Source organism: Haemorhous mexicanus, chromosome 3 (genome assembly GCF_027477595.1).
Source record: "Haemorhous mexicanus isolate bHaeMex1 chromosome 3, bHaeMex1.pri, whole genome shotgun sequence".
Lineage (NCBI taxonomy): Eukaryota > Metazoa > Chordata > Aves > Passeriformes > Fringillidae > Haemorhous > Haemorhous mexicanus.
The window spans coordinates 21,557,945-21,585,713 of record NC_082343.1 but is presented as its reverse complement, the minus strand read 5'-3'; the positions used below and the strand labels follow the sequence as shown (position 1 = coordinate 21,585,713).

The 27,769-nt window shown below is 43.0% G+C and overlaps 1 protein-coding gene across 16 annotated transcripts in view; it reads right to left on the bottom strand.

The window, feature by feature from the left end:
• The window catches only part of ESRRG (estrogen related receptor gamma), a 372,225-nt gene extending 348,003 nt beyond the window's left edge, over window positions 1–24,222 (bottom strand). For 7 of the 16 annotated variants that reach the window (XM_059841044.1, XM_059841041.1, XM_059841045.1 and 4 more), the window contains exon 1: window positions 24,073–24,222. The gene's annotated coding sequence lies outside the window, so the exon portion shown is untranslated. The remainder of the gene's footprint in view (window positions 1–24,072) is intronic. The other 9 variants (XM_059841033.1, XM_059841034.1, XM_059841030.1 and 6 more) reach the window with 4 other exon arrangements.
• Between the last annotated feature and the right edge of the window lie 3,547 nt (window positions 24,223–27,769).

Here is a 27,769-nt window from a genome sequence, read left to right as displayed (position 1 = left end):
GGCATCACCTTTGTTCCCAAGTGCCAGGGGGAACACCATTCTTCTCTGAAGCACTGGAACACGCAGGACACGTTGATGTTACCCTGAAGACCCGGGCAAAGCTGAAGCAGGGGCTACAGAGAGCAGGACAAAGTGCAGGACAAAGCTGAGAAGAGGCAGAGCTGTGAGGAGTGCTGCTGTCAGCAGGTAGAAAGCAGGCTCTTGAGCCCAGACCACGGAGCAGGTGCTCCAGAAGGCAGGTAACAAAACAGAGTGAGCGTGGGACACACACTGCAAATTTCGGCTCCAACGCTTCAGGCCATTAGCAGGTGCTTCAGGCAGTCATCCAAATCAAAGTAAGAAAGTGGAAAGAGCCAAACGCTGGTTAGAGGGTTGCTAACATGAAATCCCAGCACGGGCAGTTAAAACACTTCCCCATTGTGGGAAAAGGCTAATAAGAAAAGAAGAAACAAACAAAAAGCATATGCAATTTTTGTAAAACGGCTGTGTTGGGGATTTTACTATGCTGTACTTGAGCCCCGAGATGCAAATGTTGGCTGGGATGCTGAGATCAGCAGTTATATGTCCTCAGGTGGTTAGAGACAAGACAGAAAAGAGCTGGCATTTGGGGAAAATAGAGGGCCCATTTGATAATGCTTCACTTGAGCGTAAGAGGGTTTCCCCTGTGGGTATTGTCCCAAAGAAAGCTCCAGGCAAGTTTAGAATGGTTCATTACTTGTCACATCTAGAAGGTGAGTCAGTTAATGATTACACTGACTCCCTTTTGACTTCAGCCTCATGTGTTTTCAATCTGAGAACAGTGCTCTCAAGTCAAATACCACTCACCACAAACAGAAATACAGACGATATCTGCTTTTCAGATGCTCACAGCACAACTATTTTATCTGTCAGGATTTTCCTGGCGCTTTGCAAATCATATTTTCGGTAGCTAACACACAGCATTCACAACCCATGTTCAGGGAGTTGTCACTTTTCTATAATAAAGGACAGTTCAGAGATCTGGCACTTGCTTTATTGAGATTAGTCTCCAAAGGGCCCAATATTGGGGCCTTGAATGGATCCTTATAAAATCCAAATATATGCTTCCTCAAGGGTTAATTCCCCAATATCTCCTCAACCTGGAACAACACTACCTGATTTGCCTTACACAGATACAAGAAATAGAACTGGCTACTCCAAACAGTTTTTGGTGCAGGCTAACTATACTGGCCAATGATAGTGTATTTTAATCAGATGGTCACTTAAACATTATTGGTAAAGTTCTCCTCACTGAGACCTGTGTCCCTTGCCAGAGGCTAGCAGGCTTGACAGAAGGAGAGAAACAAACTCCTTTTATCAGAGTAACATGAGTCAATATGTGGAAAGATACTTCCATCTGCTCTGTGTGGCTGGTGACATGACATTACCGTACAATTTGGTATACATTTGTATCAGAACAGATAAAACAAGATGGCTCAGCTACTATCATTTATATTCCACATGTATGGGGAGCTCTCAAGCCATTTTCTATAGGAGCAGCTAAGACTCACTATGGAAGTTCTGAGGGGAAAAACATGTTGCTGATTATTTCAGAGACTTAACGGCACAGACAGACAACTATGGTGCAATTCCAAAAAATAAACAAATTCTCCTTCTCAAACTGTTCTCCAAGGAGATAGACTTGGTCAGGTACAGGAATCACCAGAGGAACCTGCTGTATCCAGCAACTTGCAGACACGCACAACCTACTAAACCCAACCCGTGAGTAGAGTGGCCTGTGCTGTTTCTGCATTAATTCTGTGTCCCTGTATGTTACCAGATCCCTGGGACTTTCATGGTCTGTGGGCAGCAAATCGGCTGAGCCAAAAGGGAAGGTTCCACCTGACTAGGCCAGGAGGAGCTATATTAAGCTTGTCTCAGCTGGAGGTCATTCTGCATATTTTGAAGGCTACTTTCTTGGTAGCTGGTCAAGCAACCAGTGATCAGAAATTAAGAACCTAATCTGTATAACATCCATAATACTCAGAACAATTCTGAAGTCCACATCCTACGCATATAAAGTTCTTAATTTCCAAAATGTTTGACCAAAGCCATTTCTCTCAGGGCCAAGCAGGCTCTCGCATTTGTTAAACAGTTGCTTCATGTCTCATTTCTAGTAGGCTGCTGGTAGCCCTGCAGCCAAGAATTCATTTCCACAATTCCAAAACATTTTTTGATACTTCCTGACCAAACGGCTTTGCAGTAGAAATTGGTTTCTGTCACCATCTGTTGTTCCATAGTTCGGACGGGCTAACATTTTCCTTCAAGACGGAAAAAGTTGGGGAGGATGCATGGCCAATACTAATGGAAGAGATATTCTTTTCCTTACTGTCACTTTATAGAGAAGGCTTAGCCTATTTCTCAGCAGCTGTGAAATTGTCATCAGCAGGATTCTTTACAAAGCTTGGTGGCATATGGAATATATTGCTCACTTCTTAATACTATAAAAACAACCTTGCTGCATAACTGAGCTAGGCAAAGAAAGCAGGTGCTTGATAAAAAAAAATTCTTCATGCATCAAGTCTCCATAGACTTTGTAGAAACTCTAGACAAGGATATTTTGGAGACAAGTATGGGTTTGAATTAACTATATAATATTTTTCAGAAGCCCCTAGGCTTCAGAGGTGGGACAGTCCCTTAAAAATCAGCAGGTGAAATCACTGTGCCACAGAATATCATACTCTGCCATTCACAAAGCCAACATTCACATTCCACACCAAAGGGAAGTGCCACCCCACCCCATTATGTAAGACATTAAAAATTGCTCTGCAAGAGTCCAGTCTTCATTTCTGATGTGGTAAGAGACTATTTATTTTGCATCAGTTTTAGATCATCTCTTTTTGTCACAGGCTGGCCTTATTTTTACAGCTTCTTAACCAATAAGTAAAATTAAACATAATAATAATAATAATAATAATAATAATAATAATAATAATAATAATAATAATAATAATAGAAGTCCATGGCATTCTGGTAACTTTACACACTGAATTGCAAACACAGGGCTAGAATTGCAGGAGTTTAGGTTCTCACTACAGGAGACACACAAAGAACAAAGGGTAAATAAGTTTGTTGAATATGCTGGTTTTAGGTAATCAAGAACATTGCAAAAAAAAGCATGAAAAAAAGATGAAGTACCAGAAAAGGGATTATGATGTGCTGCAGTTATGTGCACAGTGCTGTATACTCCCCCGTGAATGTCCACTCAGACATCCCGGCACATACACACACAGATATATTCATGGTCACCTGTGCCCTGCGGCGCCTAGAATTGCCCCAGCAGGTGAAACCAAAGGGCCACTTAGGCTGATTGGCTTGTCCAGGCCCATGGCAAACAGCAGATGCTTAATGAAGGTCATGGAGCAGGAGTATAGTGACAAGTCCCCAGACTACTCTTCCCAACATCCATCTATCTGTGGCTCAAAGACTTCCTTTAACAAAATACATACAATTTTTCCAGATTACTGATCTGCTTTTAGAAATCTTCACTTGCAGTTACAGATGATTACTCAGTGCAAGGTTCTCCAGCTACATCGCATGTTTCTTGTACTAAGTGAGCTATTACATGTTGATATGGAAAAATCCAGCCTGCTGCCCTCATCCCAGAGGGAAGGGCAAACTGAGTATTTGGGCAGCCCATGCTGCCTGAGCTGCTGTACAGGTCTTCTGTGCACAGTCCAGAGAGAAAAGAGGTCTGCTGCAGCCGTGACAATGCACAGCAGGAAAAGTCCCTCCGTGATGGTGGAAGTTTGGAAGTGCTGTCCTATGGGTTATGATTTTGAGCTGCACATAAACGATTAAAGCCATAAATACACATCTGTCATCTATGGGGCTCTGAAGCTACCCTTTGATCTCCTGTCACTGTTTAGATAAGTGGCCTTTTAGCAAGGCAGGATAGGGAGCACATTGCTGGGCACTACGTGGACAATCATGGGACAGCACGCACCTGTCACCTCCCCACAGTAATGCAGCGAGAGGGTCATTGCTCTTCCAGAGGCATCCAAAAAAACAGTTCTTGTTCACAGTTCAATATGTTTGCTATTTATGCACCTCCTCATTGCTCAAATATTCTTTGCTCTGTATTCTTTACTTTTGCTCTTTAACACCCAATAAAATGAAGCCAGAAAAAGAGAGGCCAAAGGGAAGTGCAGTATCCAAGAACAAAAGATTCTCCTAGCAGTTTCACACTCTATTCATGTAATACACAAACCAAAAATAATACAGACTAAAGCCTACTATCTAACTAAGGAGGCTTAAATAATATTTAGCCCTTTCTATCATCCAGAAATCTCAAAATACTTTACAAAGGTGTGCAGATTGGGAAGAGCCAGAATGTAAGCTACTCCTAGGCATTTGCTCTTTCCATTAGACTGTGTCACCACCTCCAAGTATGAGCATATTCTCTTGCAGCTGGCATGGAGAGATGCGTATGTGAATTAAAGGAATAGTTTTTCCTTAATTCCCTATGCACTGATTGCTTTTAATACATTGGTTTAGACATTCTGTGTATAAAAGTAACAGTATACCATGCACCGATGTTAGTCTAACTAGTACCACATGGGCAAGTAATACTTCATGAAAGATGCAGTCCTCCTTTCAGTTACAGTAGGAACGTAGTCAATAATCAAGCTATGAATGCCTCTTTTCAAAACCTTGAAACAAGGAAAAAGTAGGCTTAACAATCATCAAGAAAAAAAAATAAAAAATATGATGATAGAGGAAACAAAGATAAAACCATGAAGAGTACTGCAGAAATAGAGAAAAGTCAATGCCTTCCTCCAAAAGAGACAAGCTCGCAGAAATTATCACAGAAGGAGTGTTTCATAACAAAATTCAAATGCCATCATGGAGGAGAAATACTTGGAAAGCCTGAAGTCTTACTTTCAGCATGACCTGTCAAAATCAGCATGGAGAGCAAAGTCAGTTGATAAAACATTCCTATGCCAACCTGCACTCTCAAATCAGAAAGCTTCTGTCAACAAGTTCTGGTCTTTGCTACAAAAGTGGGAATCAACAGTAACACCTGAAAAGGCTGAGGATCAATGTCAGATTTTTAAATATTTGTTGAAGAACTTATATTTTGCATACATCAATGCCTATGGGCTTCTGGTCAAGGGCCATAGCGAATATAAACAGGGTATCAAAACAAATACTTGTCGAAGTTTTTTTATATGGTTGGGTTTTTTTAAGGTTTGCAGTGAAAATACTATTGATCAGATCAAAGGAAAAAAAAAAAAAAGCCAAAGAAAAGGAAAAAAAAAACTACCAAAATTTGATATCCACTCTCTCCAGTTAGAACTGTTGGTGTTAATGTAAACTCAGTTCAGGGAAGACATAAATAGCATCTTTTTAAGCTAATGATTTTCACCACAGGCCATTTAAAACAGGTGTTAAGAGTGGCCCTGAAACAGATCCCATCTGTGTTCACCTAAGTTAGCTTATTTTTGTTTTGCTCCATTTTAATGTATGTATACATCCTGTGTTTCCAGCTTGTCTTTTCAGCCCACTCCCATCCTCCGCACTCCCAATCTGTCAGCCAGACTCCAGGGACAGGAATTAAAAATGACCACGTTTAAAAACTGTACCTCCCTGTGTAACAGACTTAACAGGAGCAGAAAGACTAAAAAGCTGAAAAGTTCCCCAAGGCCTTTGCCTATTAAATCCCACAGCTTGCCAACAGCAGGGCATGTTTTAGTGTCAAAGAACAGGGCACTGGCTCGCGTTTCTTGCAATGGAAGAGATGGGGTACTCCTGTCTCTTTACATTTCACATCACACTGTTTGCGGAGAATGTTGACAACACCAGGATGCTCAAAAACACCCTGTACTATTACACAGATGAATCAAGATGCTTGCTGAGAAATACTGCTGACACCAGAATACGGTTGATTCAGCATGGGCGATAAAAGCTTATTTTTGGTTGGTTCAGGCAGTATTTGATTAAAGTAGGATTAAATCCTCATCAGACTTGCTTAAAAATCATTTTACACCCATCCCATCAGTCTGCATCATTCTCTATCTTACAATATTTTCCACCATTAAACAGAAAGAGAGGTAAGTTTCTGTTCATCAGATCAGCAAAGAGGTAGGCAAAGTCCTTGAAAAGGCTAATGCAAGAAAGTAGAAGGAAGGATTCAGTCAACTGGCAACCAAAGCCTCCTGATATTTCCCACTGAGAAGTAACAGGATCTGGGTTATAGATATGTTTGTCAAACATATCTATAGCAGGGATAATTAAGTTAGTGCAGCACTAGATGCATGCTTTGAAGTGTTCATGCAGTTGCTATACTGACTTTTCTTTCACCTGGTAAGTTAAGCTCACCATCTCACACTTATTTGCAGACTCATGACCTACCCTCTGTCCTCATTATCACTTCATTTCTGATAGCTGAACATCTTGGAAATTATATTCAAAGGTTTTGTTATAAATTAAGAAGACTAACAGAAGCCTAAATACAGACTCCTGTCACCGAGGAATAACTGCCTGGAACTTCTTATGGCTCCTTTCTGCCAAGGAGTTCATGTAACTTTACAAACAAACAAATATTCTTCTAAGGTAGGTATTGCTATTTTTCATTTTTCAAGGCCTCTTGTGATTAGCATCCAAAACCTTGATCCCCAGTCTCCTGTAACTGGAAAAAAAATGGGGAAACATAACATTTTTGCCCTCCGTCACAAAAACTCCCAAGGATGTTTCAATTTCTATACTGGTATCCCTCAGAATAACAGGGTCAAAATATAAAACTGAAAGCTTCAAACTCCCTGTCTTCGGCAGTAATTTTTACTCCACAATATTACCAGCAGTGATATCTTTCCTATAAAGATCAAACCTAACATGATGCTGGGGTTTCTGTCACTGGCAAGAGCAGCACCTGAGTGTGCAGAACCTACAGTGATATCCAGACTGATTCCCACTGATCTCAGTGAAGTCAAGACATTATCTTGTATGCTCCTCCATATAGCTGGGGAGTGATTTCATATGCAAGGATCTTCACTTACCTACATCCTTCTACAAATTAGAGTTCTCCACTGTCTCTTCTTCGCCCAACTCAATAGGGGGCCTATCAGCAGTCTCCACTTTTCTACCCTAGGTTTCTAAGACAAAAAAAATCATTACCTTTATTTAAATCAGCGTATTTCTAACTGGAATGGGACCCTGAACACACAGTATAAGTCACAAGACAGTGACTGGAGCCCAATAGACTGGATCGGGATATGCATTCCTGAATTTCTCTCCACTCAAACAAAACAGGCATTAACTTCTGAGCAAGAGACACAATTATGATAAAGACAGCATTTGACCTTGTGCTTTCTCTGTTATACAATTTCTACTTATTCTGTTAGAGACATGCATTTTGGGTATTTATGGATCTGAGAAATCCCAGATCAGACATGAGCACCATTGACAGGGCAGGATACTGCTGTAACTGTCCTTGTAGTGTCCATCCTGTGGGAACACACGGCTTTCATTTTCCAGTAACATAAGACTAATGCATCCATTTTAACCTATTCATTTGGCAAAAAAGGAAAAAACACCCTCTTGCTGCATTTGGTTGTTGCACCTTTGCCTTTATTTCCAAGTTAGTTACTTGGGTTATTGTTCCCAGTATTTCATTTCTCAGGACACTAAAAGGCTGGGTGAAATCATATCTCCATTTTATATGAGTGAAAAAAAAATCTCACCCAGAGTCCTCTACCTGTACCCATTAAACAACCCATAAAACTGCCTTAGAAGAGTCAAGCAGCAGACTTGCCACCCATAGCTCAGCTGTTTACAGAAAGGAAAAGCAAACAGGCAAGAGGGGGCTCAAGAGCTTGCCCTAAAATGGGAACTCTCACTCTTCTGAGGGCTTCAAGCCCATCTCAGGAGCAGCACCTCACCAGCACTGATGTGAAGCCCATGGCCTGACACGCAGCCAGGGACCCCACGCATGGAGCCACTGTCGGTGTTGGGAAGCAGCAGTGAGCAAGGGAGACCAAATGTCCTCCTACATGCAAACTAGAGATTCCATTTTCTGTAAGGTTACCCCCAATGATTAAAATGTTCTGTAATTTACCCTTAAAGGCCAGTCATGATGGGATCCACCAGAATGGATCTGTTATCTTTTACCTCCACAAATACTCATGTGTGCCTTTCATAAGTAATATGCTTTACCAGATGAATGCTGACAATATTTTCCACTAATTGCAAGAGTTACTAAACTGAACCTTAACTAAAATTAAGTTGACTATTAAAAGCTCAATGAGTAACCCAGCAAACGGAAGCCCTGTGCATAGGATTTAGCAAGCATGCAAGTGATCTGGCAACCACCAAGGCACAATACTTGCTGAACTTCCTATACCTAAAACTGGTTCCGTACAATAGTCATACGTTCGTGATGTATGATGAACTAATGCTCACAATGTTTGGGTGCACTAAAATGCCAAAATAAATGTATAATAATTCAAGCATGCCATTCTGAAAACACAAAGTGAGAAGACTGAAAGTTACAGGTTAATTTACACCATACACTCTCATTCAAAATAACAGAGCTCCCTGTATCAGTTTTAAAAATACATTAATAATATCCTTAGCTATTAAGGTGTCATTATCATAGACAGTCATACAAATCTTACCTGTCTGTATATAAACACTTCTAGGCTTCTTAAGGAGCATATACTGCACATGTCATTACATGTTAAGTTTATTCATTGTATATAGGCTTTTCATGATTGCAGTTTCCAAATTTACAACTACATCTTTTTTGTGCTTTTATAATTTCTAGGCTATACTTCTATACAAATATGTTCTACGTTCTGTATTTCTGTTTTCAGCACTGTACGCAGGTCCATAAATCAAAAGCAGCAAGAAATAATATTAAGATTGCAGACAGTCTGGCTATCTTTAACAAACTAATAAACTAGGGATTCCCTGAGAAGAATTCTCCCTCACAGGGAAAAAAAAATAAGAGAAGAGAAAAAGAAAAATATTCCTATCTAATAATGTGGGTAAAAGGTACTTTGTCACAAAAAGACAATGATTTGGGAGAAGTTCAATGATTTTGGGAGATTTCCTAAATACTGTCCCCATTAAAAAAAAAAATAAAAAAATCAGTATTTTAAAGAAGAGAAGGTCAAAGTGGACATATGCAGAGTTATGTGAAAGAGTTAAAGCCATTGATGAAAGACTATTTGCTGATTAGGATGCATCTATTTGAAATAGGATAGCATTTGGGACTGCTCGAACAAAAGTCTACAGAAAACTGATAAATCAAGGAACTAGCAGGATTTAAACAAACAACAGACATGGCTGAGAACACATGAAATGTCACGAGTACAGCTGAGAAATAAGTGATGGCACAGGACCACTTACTCTGCTACTAACAAGACATTTGCTTTGGCCTCTGCAGAGCGAGACAGATATCAATCCTACCACAGCTCCAGAAATGCTTGAGACTGAAGCCCTAAAAAAAGTGGTTATTATTTCTGGGTGTGCAACTGGAACACCCCAATAAGCCTGGCTTGCAAAAACAAAATATTCACCATGTATCACACTCAGGTGAAACCCTAAGTGATTTCTTGCAGAAAAGAGCTCTTCCTCCAAATACTGCTGTTACAAAACACCAGGGCCTGGATTCTCCAAGAAAACCTCGGGAAGCAATGCTAATTTCACATCCCAGTACCCAGCTTTCAGGTGCTGTTCCTGTGCCAGGAAGCCCTCAGCCCTGCTAGTCACTCCTGTGCCTCCTGTGCCACCCAACTCAGGAGCAACAATCCAATGCTGCCAGCAGGAGAAGGGCAAGGCCACACTCATCTGCAGCCCCACTTCATATCTAGGAGCTCCATTTTTAAGCAGCAATAGTCAAATTTTTTAGTTTCGGTACCTTTTTCAAGGTTCCCAGGCTGCTCCTAAAAGAAACCTAATGGAGGGTCCTTTCCTTCAAGGACACAGCTGGAGAAAGTGAGAGATATCACACACAGAAATCCACCATTTTGCAACAAGAGTTTGCACTTTCTGAAGTCCTCTGGGATGTGAGGGGGAAAATGGGAACAGAGAGGCTCAACCTTGTCAGGATGGAAGTGCTTGAGAACATCCAAAGAAGATCTTTGGCCACCTGGGAAAGCTGGATATTGAAAACACAGGCACTCACACAGGTTAGACAACTTCTAAGGTTAGGTGGCAGTTCAGTGGGGATATTGAGGATCTCAGTTTGGGCTTTCAATGCCTAAATCCCACTTAAGTCTCACTTAAGGCATCTAATCCTTTTGTGGATATGGGCCTAAAGCCTTGCCAGGAAGGAGAGAGTCTATGCATGCAAAAGCTGATGGTCAGTGACAGTCAGGTTCTGTTAAAACTAAACTACACAGAGAACGACCTTATTTTGTACAAAGGAATACTGCAGAATAATCAAAGACGCGTTCTAGGCACGGAAAGTTAATGGAAAGTTAATGCAGCTGATACAGATCACAGTCCTGTCTTTAGACCCTATGACAGTTATGCTGACCTGGAGAACATTACAACCCATAAATCATGGGTCTTCAAAAGCTCATGGGAAGAAGCATATTTGGAAATGTTCAAAAGACAAAATGACTACAGAAGTCATGAAAAAAACACCTCTCTTACTCACACCAGCTAAGAGGCACAACCAGAAAGGAGCAGAAATTTATAAAACACTGTAACGTTTACAAAGGGTTAATAATTCAAAGAACACTATTCTGTTATTCAGTGACCAACTAGTTTACCATGCTCCATGGAATTAAGTAGTTTCAGTCCAGTTTCTAATAGCCAGGAATCCATCTGGCTAAAGTTACCAATTTATTTCTCACTTACCTGCAGTGCTGTTGGCTGGCTCAACCATGAAGTAAAGTGTGAGTGGATATGGATAACAGTTTACCCTACACTCCCTTCATCTTGTATCTCTATATCACAAATCCATTTTTAATTTTTTAAAGGTGCCTGTACTTACCCCCCTTGAATTTAGTTGAAAGGACTGCGAATCTGGTATTTTCAAACACAAACTATCTTATTGATAAAAGTAATCTTGGCATAAAAGTAGAATAGAATTACAACAATAAAATACAACTTAATGTTACTATTCTATATTACTGTTTTTACAAAACAGATATCATTAATCATTACTAATTATTTTCATGGTAAATATTTTTGACAGATCCCAGGTATGCACTGCAACATCTAACTGACTGCAATCACTAAGATTCCTCTATGGCTAAAACACGGAGGTCTCCATTTTGGGGATTCAAATACATCTTCCCAGAGCTCTGCTTCAAATGAAAATTCTCCTGCAGCTGCCCATCAACCAGCATCTGACCTTTATAAACCATGAGAGAAAGAAAGAGACATGCTCCCCAGTTCTTCCTATCATTGGCAGATGGGCAAAGATGGGCAGCTCACTCACTAAATCCTGCAAATTTTGCATTACAAAATCAGTATTCAATGCAAAATACAGGAGAGTAGAATAAGCATGTATGTCACAGATTGTAAAGGTGCCAAAGATACTTTAAGCAGAGGAAAACTGCCCATTCTCCCATGCCACTGAAGTCCATGGAGTCATAGTGCACTCCTTCCTTCCTGAACACTGCATTATCCCCTCCCCTGAAACATGGTTTCCTCTGGCAGGCTCAAAGATTGATAAAGCCCCCACCTGGTTTTCAAGGGCTGAAGGAATTTTTGATGCTTTGTAATCAGCTCATGGTAAGGAGGCCAGCATGGTTTCCCTGATTTACTTGGCTATTGGTCTGGAGTCTGACTGTGCTTTCACCTGCATTTTAGTTTCTGTTCTGGATTCTTTCCAGGATAAAGACGCAAAGTCAAGGTGGTATCTTTCCTGTCCAGCCACCTCCTCCCTTTTGGTAAAACGTTAATATACTGACAAGTCTGCTATACAGGAGGACGCCAATACACACTTAACATGGACAAAGTCAAACAACAGAAAATATTTTGCAATTTGGCATTCTTCCTCCCCAAATATTCCTATGTAAATGGTTTCCCTTTAATTCTCAAAGGTATGTCTTTTCAACAGAAGTCAGTCTATTTTTGCGTGCTGTTAATCTGTGTATAAACTAAATCTCACCTTCCTGACTCACAGAAGCAATTGCCCCCTTGGTCTGGCAAGGCAGCTCAGAAAAATAGGGAGAGCAGGATTTCTCCTGCATCTATCTATGCATTTTAGTGGCAACTCGTGCTTGGCTGAGACTGGTCAGCTGTAAGAGACTGATGAGAATTGTCTGAAATACTTCTGGTTGAAAAATATATAAATCAAAATTACTGGAAAAACAACAGAGATGTATGTGACACGTATGAAATATAGAAATAACCTGGAAAAATAAAAATAACCAGGGTTCTAGCCTAGGACTCTCACAATATAAGTTTTCCAAATAATATAAATGTCACAAAACATAAATAGACAAAACAGTAAGCCAGTACACTGCAAGGGGACAGCCTTCTGCCTAGAGAACAGTAAGGGTTAATTTCTTAAAGAAGTTTAGGGGGCCATCAAAGTTGTGAATTTAAATTCACACCAATTTGAAATGTTATATTAAATAACACACAAAGTTAATTTTGCTTGCATTTCTTATTGACTACTATTCCTATTCCAGGTTCTTCCTTACAAAGGACAGGCACATCAAGGAAGCAGCATCCAGGAAAAAAATAAAAAGAAAAACATTAGTGGAATGCAGCAGGTTTGGAGGAGAGACACATTAATGAAGAGAAAGTGCTTAAGCAGGGACATTGGTGCCTGTGTCTATGGGTACACAGAGAGATTTGGTGAGCGCATGCCCGGGCAAGGAGGATTTGGTTATGGTCAGAATTTGTGAGTGACAGCCATGTGACAGCTGGGAGTCAGCAAAGATTTTGTAGGGATGGAAATTCCTGAGACAAGACACACGACTGCTCATGCGATCTGCATGTGCCTATCGTCATGCTATATTATAATAGCTGACACCATGGTTTACCAGTTTTCCATAAAAGAGGCTATAAATTAGGAAAAGGATTTGAGGGACATTGGATGAGAAATTAAAGTCATAACATTTAAAAACAAAGGGATAAATCTAACTTCTTTTCACATTATTGAAACAAGCAAACAAAGATCTCCAATCAAACCACACACAACCAGTAAAACCTGCATTTCCATTATTTACCTTTAGTGACAGGTTATTATTTCCTTAGAATATACTTTTTCTTACTAACTTATCTTAAAAGGTCGGAATCCTATAAACATAGCATGGAATAAACCCACTGATTATTCACGTACTGTAGCTATTCCTACACTTTCAGGATCAGGGCCTAAGTCACAGTGTATAATTAAGCAGAGGATTTTCCAAAGAACTGTTTCATTTGCCCTTCTGGAGGTCTTACACAGACGTGAAGCCAGTGGAGATGTGCATTTAAATCAAACCTGAAAAACCAAAATACTTTCCCTTTAACATTGAATTCAAGCCAATACAGCATCACATGACCTTTACCGTAATTTCTATTAAAATAATTTCATGTCTGGTTGCTTCTGCTATCCTGGCTCATTTGTATTGTTTACAACAAGTCATTGCTCTCGACAGTTAGTGGTGGCTGAATCCATGGTTACCAGTTTTTACATTCACTGGTTAAATGGAATGCAGCTCTTCAGTGGGGTTTCATGGAGAAAGCTCTTAAGAAATCACAGTCCAGCTATCAATCAGGCTAACCTGGGAGAAATTAATCGGATAAGCAGAAGTATCACCGTTTATGAAAAATTTATTGAAAGGGAGCTCAAGGCATTTATTAGTTGCAGTTGCCAAAGTGGACATGTTTGGGTCAGACTTAGTACAGGGAAGACTTGGGTTATGAGGTCTATGTCTGACATTCATCCATGTTGTGCCTCCTCTGGCGCTCACTGCTAATATAACTATACTGTTCAAGGGTTTTAAAAAAATAAAAATCTCAACCACTTATTTCACCAGAAATGTGCTCAGAATATAAATAGTGCTTAAATACAGGTTTAACCAGACTGCAGTCCCGTCAAAGTAACTTAAACAGACACAGACAAGATAGTAAAACACAAAATAGACAGCCTTGAGTAGAATCCAATTAAGACAAAAAACACCCCGAACAGAGCAACATTGCTAACGACTAAATTAAGCCTGCAAACAAATATATTTTATTGCCACCTAAAAACAATACGGACTAATTCCGTTTGCCTTGTTATTTATAGTTTGGCGTAGGGTGGGGTTGCCAAAATCAAAGAGCAAAGCAGAAACTTATTTGCAAGATGGACCCCCAAATCCTTTAAAAATGCCTAAAAACATAAGAAAAGTTCTTTTGATGGCTACAATATTTGTCCACAAGCTACATGACAGCAACAAATAGTTAAATCAAACATATTACTAACAGCTCATCTACTGCAAAGTCACTGTATCAGAAGCCCGAATTGATTTGTTTCCTTAGAACAAATTGAAAATGAATGTAACATAACATCCGAAAAAAGAAATCCCTCCTGCTCTGCTAATCGGATATCGTATAATGGTTGATTGCAGCTTTGCACCGTGCTATTGTTGCCTATATCATACATACTTACAGGTTCTGGGTTCTTCCAAGAGTTTGGTGCAGTTTCAAGGACAAATGTCTTAAGGAAGTCTTTCTACTGTGCAGCAGTGATCCTAGCTCTGATCTCATTACATGAGCAAAGTGCTACTGCTGACAATATAAAGGAAACTTCCTGCGTGAAGAAGAAATCTTGGAAAGTCTCAGGGTTAAAAAGGCTTCTTAAATGTGCTGCTTGATTTGCTCCCTAGTTGTGTATACACAGTAGCAGCTGATCTCTGTTTGCAGCCCTGCAGAAAGAAACCTTTGCTGAAAACCAATGGCATCACATTTCAGTGGAGCTACTGCCAGGCTCTGGAGAGCAAAGCAACCTTTGACAACTTCACCCAGTTCAAACCACCGGCATTTGCTGCATGTCCTGCAGGACTTTTGAAATTGTATGTTTACTGCATTATTGTTATTAATGCCACTCTGAAATCCTGCATCCCAGGCAGCCGTGATACAAGCAGAAGTCTCCCCCACTGTAATAGGAGGTTCTGACTGTGTCAGGACTGTGAACTGCAGAATTTGCCACAGTATCTTTTGCTTTGTCTTGATTGTGGTATTTGCAGATGAGAAGCTGTTAGCCGCACTCAAAAGCATTTTCTGCCTTAGAATTTCTAAATTAAGTGCAACAGGCATCCTGTTTATCCTAAATTAATCCTGAGCCTGCCCTGCATCAGTCACGCACTGCTCAGTGCTTTTTTTTCTGATACAGAGTACAAATCAAAAGATTTGGGGAGTGGAAGGTGGCTCGTTCTTTTCATTTATTATTTTATCTAGAGTCAGATCTAGCCTGGTCCCTGTTGGACTAAAACCATGGAGCACAACATCCCAAATTCTGCAAAATTTGGTATTCTGACCAAAGCTTCAGTGTGGCTTTTGTTAGTGACCCCTTAGCTCCTGCCTTGGCCCTCCAGAACCAAATCAGGGATGGGCAGAACCTACACCAGCTTCTGCAGCTCTTACTGCTGCCCAAGCAAACTGGTAAGACCAGAAAAGCAACATTTAAAAAGAATACATCCACTACAACTATTTCAACTCTTAACTGGGAAGCAATACTCCAAACACATCCTCACATTTGATGTTAAAGAATTATCAATAATTAATTCAGATGTAGCTGTTTCACCATTTAGCCCAGGGTGATTCTCCAAAGAGCAACTGGGACCACACATTCCCCTGGCACTCAGAGCATGACCGTAGAGCTTGCATGCTGCCTCCCAAACAGGACCTACTTCTCTCTCCAGGATAGCCAGAAAACCTCAGAAACAAAATTTAGAAGAATCCCTTTTAAAAGTGCACCATTGCAGGGTTTGGTTAGGAGGAGTTGAGGTTTTTTTCCTGGGCATTTGTGAAACTGATTAATCACCATCCTTTTTTCCCCTCAGGCACTATGACTATTCTAGCTACTAGTATATTGCGTGTTATTTCTTTAATATTTTGAACTTTATTGCAAAGGGCAGAAACCAAAACTGACAGTACATCAAGACAACATGCTCTGTGATTCAAACAGCAAAATAATTGAGATCCTGTGCATACACAAAATTCAAGTCTGTGTATGCACGTTGCACACGTGTGCACACACTCATTCACAAGCACAAACAAGTGTAAGGGCTTGTGGCCCAATTTTATGAGATACTCATAGTTCATGTCCTCTCCTCCTTTCAAATTAAAAAAACGTAAGAAGAAGCAAAATCTGATCAGGGAAACATCCAAAATAATTTTTGTTAAAAATAGGCCATTTACGGGAGGGTAACCATATCGATTCAACATGCATTTCTCCCGAATTTGTCTCTCTCCTTTGGGAAAAGGATCCTGTCCACCCCTGGACTGTGTCACACCACAGAAATGAAAGTGTGTGGTGGCATCAGCAGGTTTAATTTTGCTCTTTTCCCTCAAGGGACACTGCAAGGCAGCGACTCAAAATCTTGGCTATGAGGCAGGGCTCACTGTCTGCCTGCGTCACCTCCGACACATAACCTCACCTTTCGCTGCCTAAACTGACACCACCACATTTAATGCATGTTGCAAAAGCACAGCTTCTGTCCCTCTGTTGCTCAAGCTGTGAGAAAGGGATTGCATGCTTGAGAAAAGTAAGGAATAAAGCTCACAGCTGTGCATCCTGCTCCCAGATGCGCCATACAAAGGGCCACAAGTGACCTTGAACAGCCTGCTCTCTGTGCTCCAGTGCCCAGCCTGCTGCCCACACTGCACAAAACTCACTCACAGCACTTGTCCACCTGGTCCCTTTTGACTCTAGCATAGCAAAAGAGGAGGTTTTTTACTGTTGGAAATTCAGCACAGAGTAAAACAAGTTCTTTTTGCCAGGTGAAACTCAAGGCACTAATTTAAGACAAGTAAAAAAAAATTAAAATCCCAGTGGAAACAGGAATTTCAGTGAATGAAGTTTCCTTCTCAACACCCTCTAAATATCCAACCATCAGCACAAAAAATCTGAGACTTCTGAATGCTGCATGAGTAGTAATATGACGATATCCAGCAGTCCTTCCCCACACAGACCCACTTGCCAAGGCTGGAGGACATCCACTCCAAGTTTGACTCCACTCCCCCTAACCTCTCCTATATAACCGTGCCCCCTTGCCTCAGCTGGGAGGGCAGAGGACAGATCCAGGGACACAGCTCCTTCAGCTACCTTCTTTTGTAAAAGTATACACAAGTCCTGAACATGGGACAAACTGGAATTGCAAAATCTTTCTCCTCCCAGCCCTCCCAGATACACCTCAACCTGCAGCATCCTGACTTCCCTTTTCTCTCCCTTCAGATTTTCTCCTTGAATTCTGTTTTCACAGCATTGTATCCAGCAAGGAGAATAGTAACAATCCAAAGCCTTTTTTCCAACCTTCAGAGGGCAGGGTAAAGTAGTCTGGCTATTAAGGCAGGGCTGCAAAATATGTTCAGGTAGGATGGAGAGCAAGAGCTAGGACAGAAATGAAGGGGAGGCTGACCCTGAGCTTAACGTGATGTCAGAAGCTCTAGGTCTCCATTTCTCCCATCCCCAGTGGAAAGGGTGGCCCTTGGAAGCCAGCCCCACTGCCTGCTGTTCTAAAATCTAAACTAGTACAAGTGTCCAAGATGGGCCATGCTCTGCCTTTCTGATGTCTGTCACTTGTAACAATTTAGAAAGCTTCTTTAATTCATGACGGCCTTAAAATTCAAACATATCATCAAGAAGACACAGCTAATACTACAAATGGCTAAACCGGAGCAAATTCTCAGTTTGTATATGAATATTTGTTTTAGATTTTAAAACCTTGTTTCCAGCAGTCAAGTAATAAGAGACATGCTTTCTCATTTAAAAAGAGATTTCTGGCTCTTGTAATTAAAGAGGAACAACTGAAGGTAACTGCAATGAAACAGAAGTCCAGCAGAAGCCTAATGACACTTTTCAAGTCACACCTTTCAGCTAGTCTCAAGATTTTCAATAAGCAGTATCAGTTTTAATTATCAGTCTCAGAATCCATCAGTACACAGAGACTCTAAGAAACATATCCTACCTGTTTTATTCAGACAATTAGGACTTTGCTTAAATATTGTCTGACACTGTTCATCTAGACCTGTCTGATTCCTGCACAGGTCCAAAACGTGTCCTTTCCTCCGTCTATCCATGTGCATAATAACTGTGACTACAGGATTTTCTTTTTAACTTTTAAATGCACATGGATCCTAATCAACATATGGAACACCTTCTGCATTCATCACAAAATGAGTGGCTAAATTCTTCTCATTGAAACTCCTCCAACATAGTTGCTTTTTCCTTTTCATCTACCAAGACTTTAAACCAAAACTAATACAATCATTGGGAACTGCATATGCCTAAGCTACTTGCTGTTCCCATTAGATGCTCTGCACTACTCAGTCATTCAAGATTCTCTGTCCCATTGTATTAAATATGCTCATATTTTTTGCTGTGAGTACAATTAAAATTGTTTGAGTTTTCACCCTGTTCTTATCTTTTATTTGCTCTCTAAAATATCCAGCATGCATTGAAACCAGTATAGGTGATAATATAGATGTAAATATCACCATGGAAGCATCATGATAAATTTGACGTTGGGAATAATTCATTCAAGGTATCTGATCCAATTTAAATTCTCTTCCAATCTTAACTGAGCCTTCATAACCAGATGAACTTAAACGAAGGTGTACAACTTCATGCTACGCTGGTAAACCACCCTAACTAGGAAATAAATTTTCAGTGATTAAGTTGAATTGTTCATACAAAACGCCAGCTCCAGCTTTTCACCCATACAAAATAGCTTGGAAAATATATACTGCATGTGTTTATTATAGCTACAGTTGCTATGAACATCTATAACTCTCCAACAATTTCTTTGATTTATGTTCAAAAACATACAAGGCATGAAATGATGCCTGCAACCTTACATTTCCCTCAAGAACATTGTGAGGAGAAGATATATTCCAAAACATCATGTTAGATTCCTTGTTATGTCTTCTTTTTAAAATAAATGTAGGATAATCAATTACACATGCTTCAAAGCAACTGCCACTAGATTCCCCAACAGAAAAGCTGTTTGAGAAAAGTTCCATTTTCTTTCCCCTAATGGTCAAGTTATAATAAGAGATCTTGCCTAGATATTAAAGGGAAAAAAATGTATTGTAAAGGATAGGCCTTGCTCCACTTGTATATACATGCACAGGTTTGTGCTTGCCTAGACTTGATTTAGAACAAGGTTTTCAGAGGAGTAACATCTCCACTGATCAACATGCTAAAAACGGATGTGTGTGAGAAGATCTTGCACCTAATCTGCTTGTCATTTATGTTTGTAGTAATCCAAATGATGTCAAAAGAATGACACAGATGATAAGTTAATGTATCAGGCTCAACTTCTCTTTCAACCTCAATATGCAAAACATCCCTTTAAGAAGTCCACCCAGCTGTAGCCTCCACTAAAAACAGAAACCTGCAGATGTTTATAGGAATATCAATTAAGCTGAATGGGAGCTCTGCCATTAATGCTGGTGCATGTAAGATTGGACTTTGTAGATCTGCCTGCTCTCCACACAGTGGCTGAAGTGCACATTTTCTCTGGGGTATTGAGGCCAGTGGGTTATATGCCATTACCAGGTAAGAATAATATGGATGGTATTTCCAGTCTCATGGCTCTGACACTGAGACAAGAGCAGCACCCCCAGGCAGCACATCTGCCCACAGTAGGAAGACAGGAGCAGCCAGGAATGCATAGAGTGCATGGACCACCCCCAGCACAGAAAAGATCAGGACCTACTCCCTGCCCTGCTTCAGGTAGTTTGTGCTGCCTGCATCCCAAACAGCAAGCTGCCATTCCCTGTGTCCTGGGCATTTAATTCAATCCTTGGATTACACTACAAAGCAAAGAGCTGGCAACCAATATAGAAAACTGGACTGGAAACTAGATGGTACAAGCCCCTCTAAGGAGGATTGGCACCTGGTGACACTGAGTTTCCAGCAATTATGGAATAAGATGGATGTGTGATTTGTTTTATGGCCCTTTTCATCCCTCTAAGTGTGCAAAATTTGCATGCCAAATAGGGAGATGGAAATAAACTCAGTCATTGTACTCTTTTTTTCTCCTCCTATTCTCTTTGACTCAAACCCTTAAAGAAAGAAAATTCACAGGCAGGGAAATACAGGCTTGCACCCTCTTTGGCCCCCAGTGCTATCTTATCCATTACTAAGGAAGCCAAGGAGGAGGAGGGGAGAGGACTGCACATGTGCGACTACCGCACATGCAGTCCCAGCAAGATAGCATCAACAGTTGTTCTCCTATTTTCACAGTGGGAAATAAGCAGGTACTAGCTGTATTGGAATAATCAGGAGGAATCTAGGTCAAAATCAAAGCAAGACTGTTCTGTCCATTTCACAAAACTCACATGCAAACACAATACCCATGTAAAAACAAAGAAGTTACTTGCAGCAGTTATTTCTGTTAGGATTGCTAAACAAGCATGCAGACATTGGCCTACCTTGAGTAAAAGGCACTATTCCTTCTCTGTGACTTCTGAAAAGGCATTCAAAATCAATATAAAATTGCAATATTAGGAAATTTTATAATCATTATTTCAAAAAAGCAGACTTGAAAGGGTCTCTTGTTCATGGGTAAATCTTCAGTTAGTTTTTCTAGTACCGGTGGTTCAATCGAAAGATTCGCCAACTGCCCCCTGGAGAAAACTGAAGATCTGCATTTAAATGGAGATATAGTATTTCCAAATGCATGGTACCTGCAAGGCAGATACTGTCAAGGTTTCTTAGTGAGTGGATCTCAAATTGTATTAGGTACATTTCAGTGCCATAACTATGCCCATTTCGTAGGACTGGGGCTATTTCCATATCATTTTTTTCCTGTGTACGGGCTTTGTAATATTTGTCCTGGTAAGACAAAATTAAACTCCCATCCACAACAAAGCCCTCACATAGCAACAACAAGGAATTAAAACCTTATGCATAATTTTCTGATGGGGATGATGAAGACTGTATTAGATGGCCTGACTGAAAATCTTAAATAATTGAAAACTCTGATGACTTAATAGAGTAGCGAGCTTGGTTTACAATGCAGCCAATTTAGAGCCATAAAAACACCGTGTAAAATGTTTATCTTGTGGTTGACCATTACATATCCTATTTATTATTCCAAAGTATTTCAATAGCATTTTTCTTCATCAATGTGGCTGCTGGCATTTAGCACCCACTCGCTAAATTCACGTGATTTTCCGGGAACAGCTTTAGGAAAAGAAAACAAAAAATTAGCAGATCACTACAAAACTGTTCCTTGCTACTATATGCTTCTTTTTCACATTCTGACTTGAACCGACTTCATGTGCTGCAAAATACGTTTGAAACCACCGAGGCTAAAATATAATAAATCAAAGCCATATTTGTGAAGTTAAAAAGACTGGTGCAACTACTGATCCTGCCACATCAGAGAACCAAAACAAAAATCAAACCTCATGAATACTGTGTTGCTAATGTACATGAGTTCAAAGAGCAGTGTTCCTCTTAGGAAAACATCTTAATTTTCATATCAGAAAATCATCCTAACCTTCCAGAAAAGTTTTTACGATTATGCAAGGAAGGCAGAGAAAAGGTTTAGAGTGCAAAAGACACTCGTGATGGGTTTCAGACACGCAGGCATTAGTCCAGGCAGCCTCTTGCTGAAATTCAGGTTGCAATTGAAATGTCCCTGTAAACAAGGTTACTGCGAACGGCCCAAGATATCCTTCTCAGCAACACCTTCACCAGGAGCCCTTCAGCTGTCTACTTAGTTTGTTATACCTTATCTCACAGCCCTGACATCCTAATGCCGATTCAAATTCGGGATTCAAAATGAAAGACGAAATATCTCTAAGATCACTTAATATTGAAATACCATTGCAGTAATAAGTGGTGCCAGGCTGGAGATATGGATATAGTACTCTAGTGGTAACCTTTTAATTTCTGACAAAATACTGTGAAATAACTGTGATACTGCACAGACAGTTAATGCAATTGATTTGCTTTCCTTATTTTGATAATGAGCACACTGAATGTCGTGTTTACCTTCCCCTGCACCCAGCACACTTTTAAAGTCCTCTAAAAGGAGACTTGCCATATTCTTGTACAGACACGAAACACCTCACACCACAGTGCCCCCCTCCCCAGCACACTGAACCCCAGCTACCCTGATGCTCCCAAGACAAGGAAGATCATAACCACGAGTCGCTTTGTCATTCTAAGTCTTTGACTATATTCAGCGGAAATGCAATGCACGCACCATGTATAATCTAATGTAGGTTATATTGTAAACTACTCCCATTCTCAAAGTGAGGGTAGGCATACTACACCAGAACATTTTGTCCTCTGAAATAAAACAGGAGAGTAACAATGAAATGTATCAAGCAAGTTTTGTATGTTGTATTTTAAACAGGGTAGCTAATAAATGCCTAAAACTTCCGTGCGTTTTTACAAAGGGCACTTGGATTTCCCTCCCAGTCGCAGACACTGATAGGTTGAAGTGCGGGGGGGCAGGGGAGGAGACGGGGGGGGGGGGAGTGGGGTTGTCATCTGTTTTTCTGTTGTGCTATGTTTGCTGTTAGAATATCCTTAACAGTATCAAAAGAAAGGATTCCAGGGGTAGGGGTGCAGTGGGACAGGAGTACAATATAGGGGAGGGAGAGAATTACAGGAGAGAAACCCAAGCTGCTCTAGTGCCTGCCTTCCCACACTACCATTCACCTTCATTTTTGTCTCCTTTATATTCTACTCATTTTTACTTGCCTCCCCCATTATTTAGTCATCTCTTAAATGCAGTCCTCTCTTTTCTGGGATCACGAAAAACATATTAACTAGAACCAGCAGACAGAGTGCATCCCCTGCAGCACTTCAAAAGGTACCTCCAGACCAGTCATTAATGACCAGGGGAAAATAAAATTTAAAATTAATTTTAAAAAAATTACAAAAGTGAAAAAAATTCCTCACCGCCAGGTCACACTCAGACCCCCACAGGCAGCCGCTTCCCCAAATGCCCCCTCCTCCCCACGGCCGGCGCTGGGAAGGTCAAGTGCCTTGAGGAGCGGGCAGTGCGTGGACTTTGCACACTTTCCTTCGCCCCTCCTGATCCCGGCAGCGCACGGCCCCGCCGCCTTTGTGTGCGCGCGTCCGCCCGCGGGTTCCGACACCCCGGCACGGGCGGCGCGGAGCGCGTCCCGCGTGGGGCGGCCACGCCGCCGCTCCCGCCCGGCGACGCAGCGCCCTGACCCCCGCCCGGCGGGCAGGGCTCCCCCCGGGCCTGCTCCGCTCCCGCCGGCCGCCCGCACAAGTGTTCCAGGAAGGAGCGAGCGGCGGGGGAGGGAAGGGGACGGGGACGAGGACGCGCCCCCCCGCCGGCCTCGCCCCGCGCCGCAGCCGGGACACTTCGGGGCTCCCGAGAGGGCACGGCGGGGGGGCAGGGCGGCATGGGCAGCCGCGCCACAGCCACGCGCGCCCCGGCACCGGCTGGCAGGGTCCGGTCCCCCTGCTCCGCTCGCAGCCGCCGGAGCCACCCCGGGACCCCGGCCCTAAACTCTTGCTTGGCTAAAGCCTCGTCACTTTCCCGGCACTCCTGACCCTGGGCGGGAGGGGGACACACACACACAAAACCTGCGGGGTAGATCTGTCAGCAGCCAAAAAAATCAGTCTCCTTCCCCTCTTCCCCCCACGCCCCCCCCGCCCCCCATATTCACCAGAGCCAGTAATTCTAAATTAATTGTCCGAGAGGCGACAGCCACTGAACCCCGGGTGGCCGGTGCTGTTGTGCCGCTTTTTCCAAAGCTGGATTTTTTTGGGGGTGAATGACTCTGAGCAAGTGCAATTGGCAAGGGCTGAAGGTGGAATGGGGCGGGGGGGCGGGGGGGGTGGGGGGGTAGAGCGCTCCTGGCAGCGGCTCATCTCCAAGCACAAACATGCCCCCCATGCAATGTCAGCTGGCGGGGGTGCGGGGGGGTGCGGGGTGCGGGGGCTCGCTTTACCTGGTCAGCTCAGAACCGCAGGCAGGTTAATCAGGTGAGTCGTCGGGGATTTTAAAGAAGCCGAAGCCGGTTTCTTTGCTAGGAAAGTCTACAACACCATGCAGGGACATTGCAAAATCTTTACACACGCCTCCTTTAACTGGGCTCCCGCGACCTCCGCCGGCGAGGGGGGAGCCAGCGGCGGGCGGGAGGCCGAGCGGCGCCGCGGCGGCGGCGCGGGGGGCGCGGGGGGCAGCGGCGGCGGCGGGCGCGGCCCGGCGGGCGGAGAGCGGCGGCGGACGGGCGGCGGCAGCTCCGGTCCCCGCGGCCCCGGCCCCGGCGGCGTCCCCGCGCCTCCCTGCCGCCTTGGTAGCGCCGGTCCGCACTCGGCCTGACCCGGGACGTCACGGCGCCTGCCTGTGTTCCCAATGATAACTTGGCAGGAGCAGGGGGAAGCGGCCGGGTTTTTCCTGGGCTCTTTACCGGGTACGTGCACGTTTCTTTCGCATGCGGAATTTTTTTTTTTTTATTTTTTGGTTTTTTTAAGGCGCAGTAACGAAAAGCCGGGACAGGAAATCCGGGGCGCGGCGGGGGCTGCCGCCCCGCGATGGTGGCGGCCGCTCGCCGGCGGGCGCGGGGGAGCGGCGGCGCGGGGCGCAGGCATGCGTTCATCTCCGTGTCTTTCATTTTACCTTCAGGGTGACATTCAGTGCCGGGCGAGCCTCGCCGGTCACCGCCACGTCCCACCTGGAAAAAACACAAACAAAACCACGAAAAAAAAAACCCAACCCAACAAGAACAACAACAAAAAAGGCGACTGCCGAAAAGGGGGGATGGGTAGAGAGAAGGTGCCGGCCGCCCACGCCTGGGATGCGGGCCGCGGACGGGACACCTCACCCAAAGGACGCGGGGACACAGGCGCCGCCGGCCGGCAGCAGGCCATGTGCCGAGCGGCCGGTGGGGGCGGGAGAACGGGCACCGCACACACACACACAAAAAATCAGTAAATTAAAAAAAAAAAAAAAAAAAGAAAAGCGCCCGGAATGCCAGAGGAGGCCGGGCGAGGAGCGAGGATGCCGCACCGCTGCTGCCGTGCAGGCCCGACGCCGCGCCCCCCCCATCCCCTGCAAGGCTCTGCAGGGGAAGGCGGGGGAGCCCCCGGCGCACAGCGCCCCACGGCCCCGCCGGGGTGCCCGGGGGGGCTGCGGGCAGGGCAGCTCGGGCCGCACCGGGGCACCCGGCTGCGCAATGGCGTCGCCGCCGAGGAGAGCCAAGGGCTGGCGCAGAGCCTGGCGCGGCTCGGTGAGGGGAGCCTGAGCCATCGCTCCCCACCTCTGCTGCTGGGGCAGCCGCGCAGCTGCTCCCGAAAGCGGTAGGGTTTGCGTTATAGCAGAGCGTGCCGGGGCCTGCCGCAGCCCCGGGCCGCTCCGGAGCAGGCTGGCAGCGCTGTGCCCGGCCATGGCAGCCACACGTATCCGCTGCCCTGGCTTCGTGTGCTTCGCAAAGCCAGAACCTGCCAATCTCCATGAACGCTCCCACTAAATTCCGAGGGCATTTTCACGTGTGAGACTTAACTCGCCTGCAAAAAGTATTCCCAGAACTAGGCCTCGCTTAAACTATCCATGGCAGCCTGAGTTTAAGTGGCTCCTCATCTAAAAACCAATTGTTACCCACACATTGCATCCCAAACTGCTGCAGCACCACACCACCTACTCTGTGACTGCAGAGCGTCTCCGGCAGAGCCCTGAGACAAGTTTCCCTCTTCTGTGTTGCTTTTCACACCACCTATTATAATAACAAGTTACAACATCGCCAGTGCACAGGTAACTAGCACAGCGGAGTCCGTGAAGGGATGCATGTAGCAGGACTGACACTAAATTTTTTTGCAACTGCCTCTGTTCAGCCTTAATATTAGCATTAATACTTTCATTTTCCTCATTTAAATACAATAAAAGGGAAAATTGCCTTTACTTAATATTGCTACTAGTCAGGTTTTGCAATTCCAGTTTTTGTAAGGTGATAAAGTCAGGGAGAAGTTAGTGTACACCTTTTCTGCTGCTGGGCTCAGTGCCCTCAGTTGGGGCAAGAAGTTGGGGCAAGAGTTGGGGAAGAAAGAAATCATTCTTGGAATATCATACAGTCCAAGCGTCATTTTCAGAAGCCTGAAATTGAAAGCACTGGGTTGTGGGTTTTTTTTTCTTTTTAAACCCAAGCTACTCAGGATGCTTACTGGCTTGGCTAGCAAGACAAGTTTGCTACACGTTTCTGTTCTGGAATCATTTTGAACTGCTTTTAGTCTAAAGTCTTACCTGTCTTAACTCTACTGTCTCAGCAGAGTGTATTACTTATACATGTTTTTGGTAGACTTGAAAAGCTGTGTGTACAGCTTGATTGTTGTCTGTATTTTGCCATTTATTTTTAAGTGAGGCTGTTTTGATTGATGTGAGGAATTTGTTTGAAAAGATGAAGGGTATGGCATAGCTACCCAAGATGTTGCTTAAAATTGCACCATACCTCAGCTAACAGACATTTTTCATTGTGATTGTCACACTTTTAAAAGCGCGTGAGTTAATCAAATTGCTATTTTTGGAATGCACTTAAAGGAACATTAAAATGCATAAATTTCATTAAAATAAATTAGCAGATAGGTAACAAACCAAGTATCAGCCAAATAAGCAAGATCTCAACTATGAAACCAAATCCAGCCCTAGTGAAACCATCTGAGTTGTGCTTGTCTACAGTACCTTTAGTTTGGCTTCTGCAGTCACACAGCTGACAATTTATTTGGTTTTCAGAGGTGTGTATATTAAAAATGTGCGAGCCATGCTGCTTCTCCAGTGTGATTAACCACTGAAGTGAAATTCACCTGGTTCCCTTTTAGCTCTGCTGTGCGGTGCTATCACACATGCAGTTTTTGGTGTGCATACACACCTGAGATGCAGAGAGGCATTCCCAGCCCCTGTGTCAGCCTAAGGGATGTGAGCTGAGTCTGAAGTGAGGGTGTGCTGAGGTGGATTTCAGCAGAGGCTGTTCACAACCAGCTGCATATATGTGCTCCAGTTAATAGGCTGTACTGGAGCCTGTGCTACCATCTTTCATTACTGCTGTTACTCATGCCAGTGAGAGTAAAGGAAGGGTTGGTGTGTCTGTAATCACATATTAATTTGCTATGTAGATATATCCTAAGAACCTCTCAGCCCAGGAAAATTATGCTGGACTAAGGTTGGATGTGAATGTAAAGCAGAACTGTGTTCAGATAGTTTATTCATTCTAGAATGACCGAGTTGTTTCCTGGTTTCACTTAATCCACTTTCAAAGTGGATTAAGGTAATTCAAGAAACTGAATTCTTACACTGGTTCAGGAGTTGTCTACACATGGGTTTAATCGAACATAATTACTGCAGTGTACCTAATAAGTGTCTTGAAATAACTTTGTGTGTAGACGAGTCCAGAGTCCCACAGGTGAAAACAGCAGAATTTAGTCATTTTGTATAAGATGAGGTTAATTTAGCCCAACATTTGACCTAGTTCTTTTCTGATGAAGCATATTTAATTCATTACAGGTTTTTCTTCCTCAAGGAAATCCCCACAACAGAAATGTATTGATGATCAGTTTCCAGAGAACAAGGCCATGTGCACTCCACTAAAAATAAACAATTTAACCAGTGTATACTCTAAATACCTTCTCAGCTGCCCTAAAGAGGAGAAAACGTTCTTT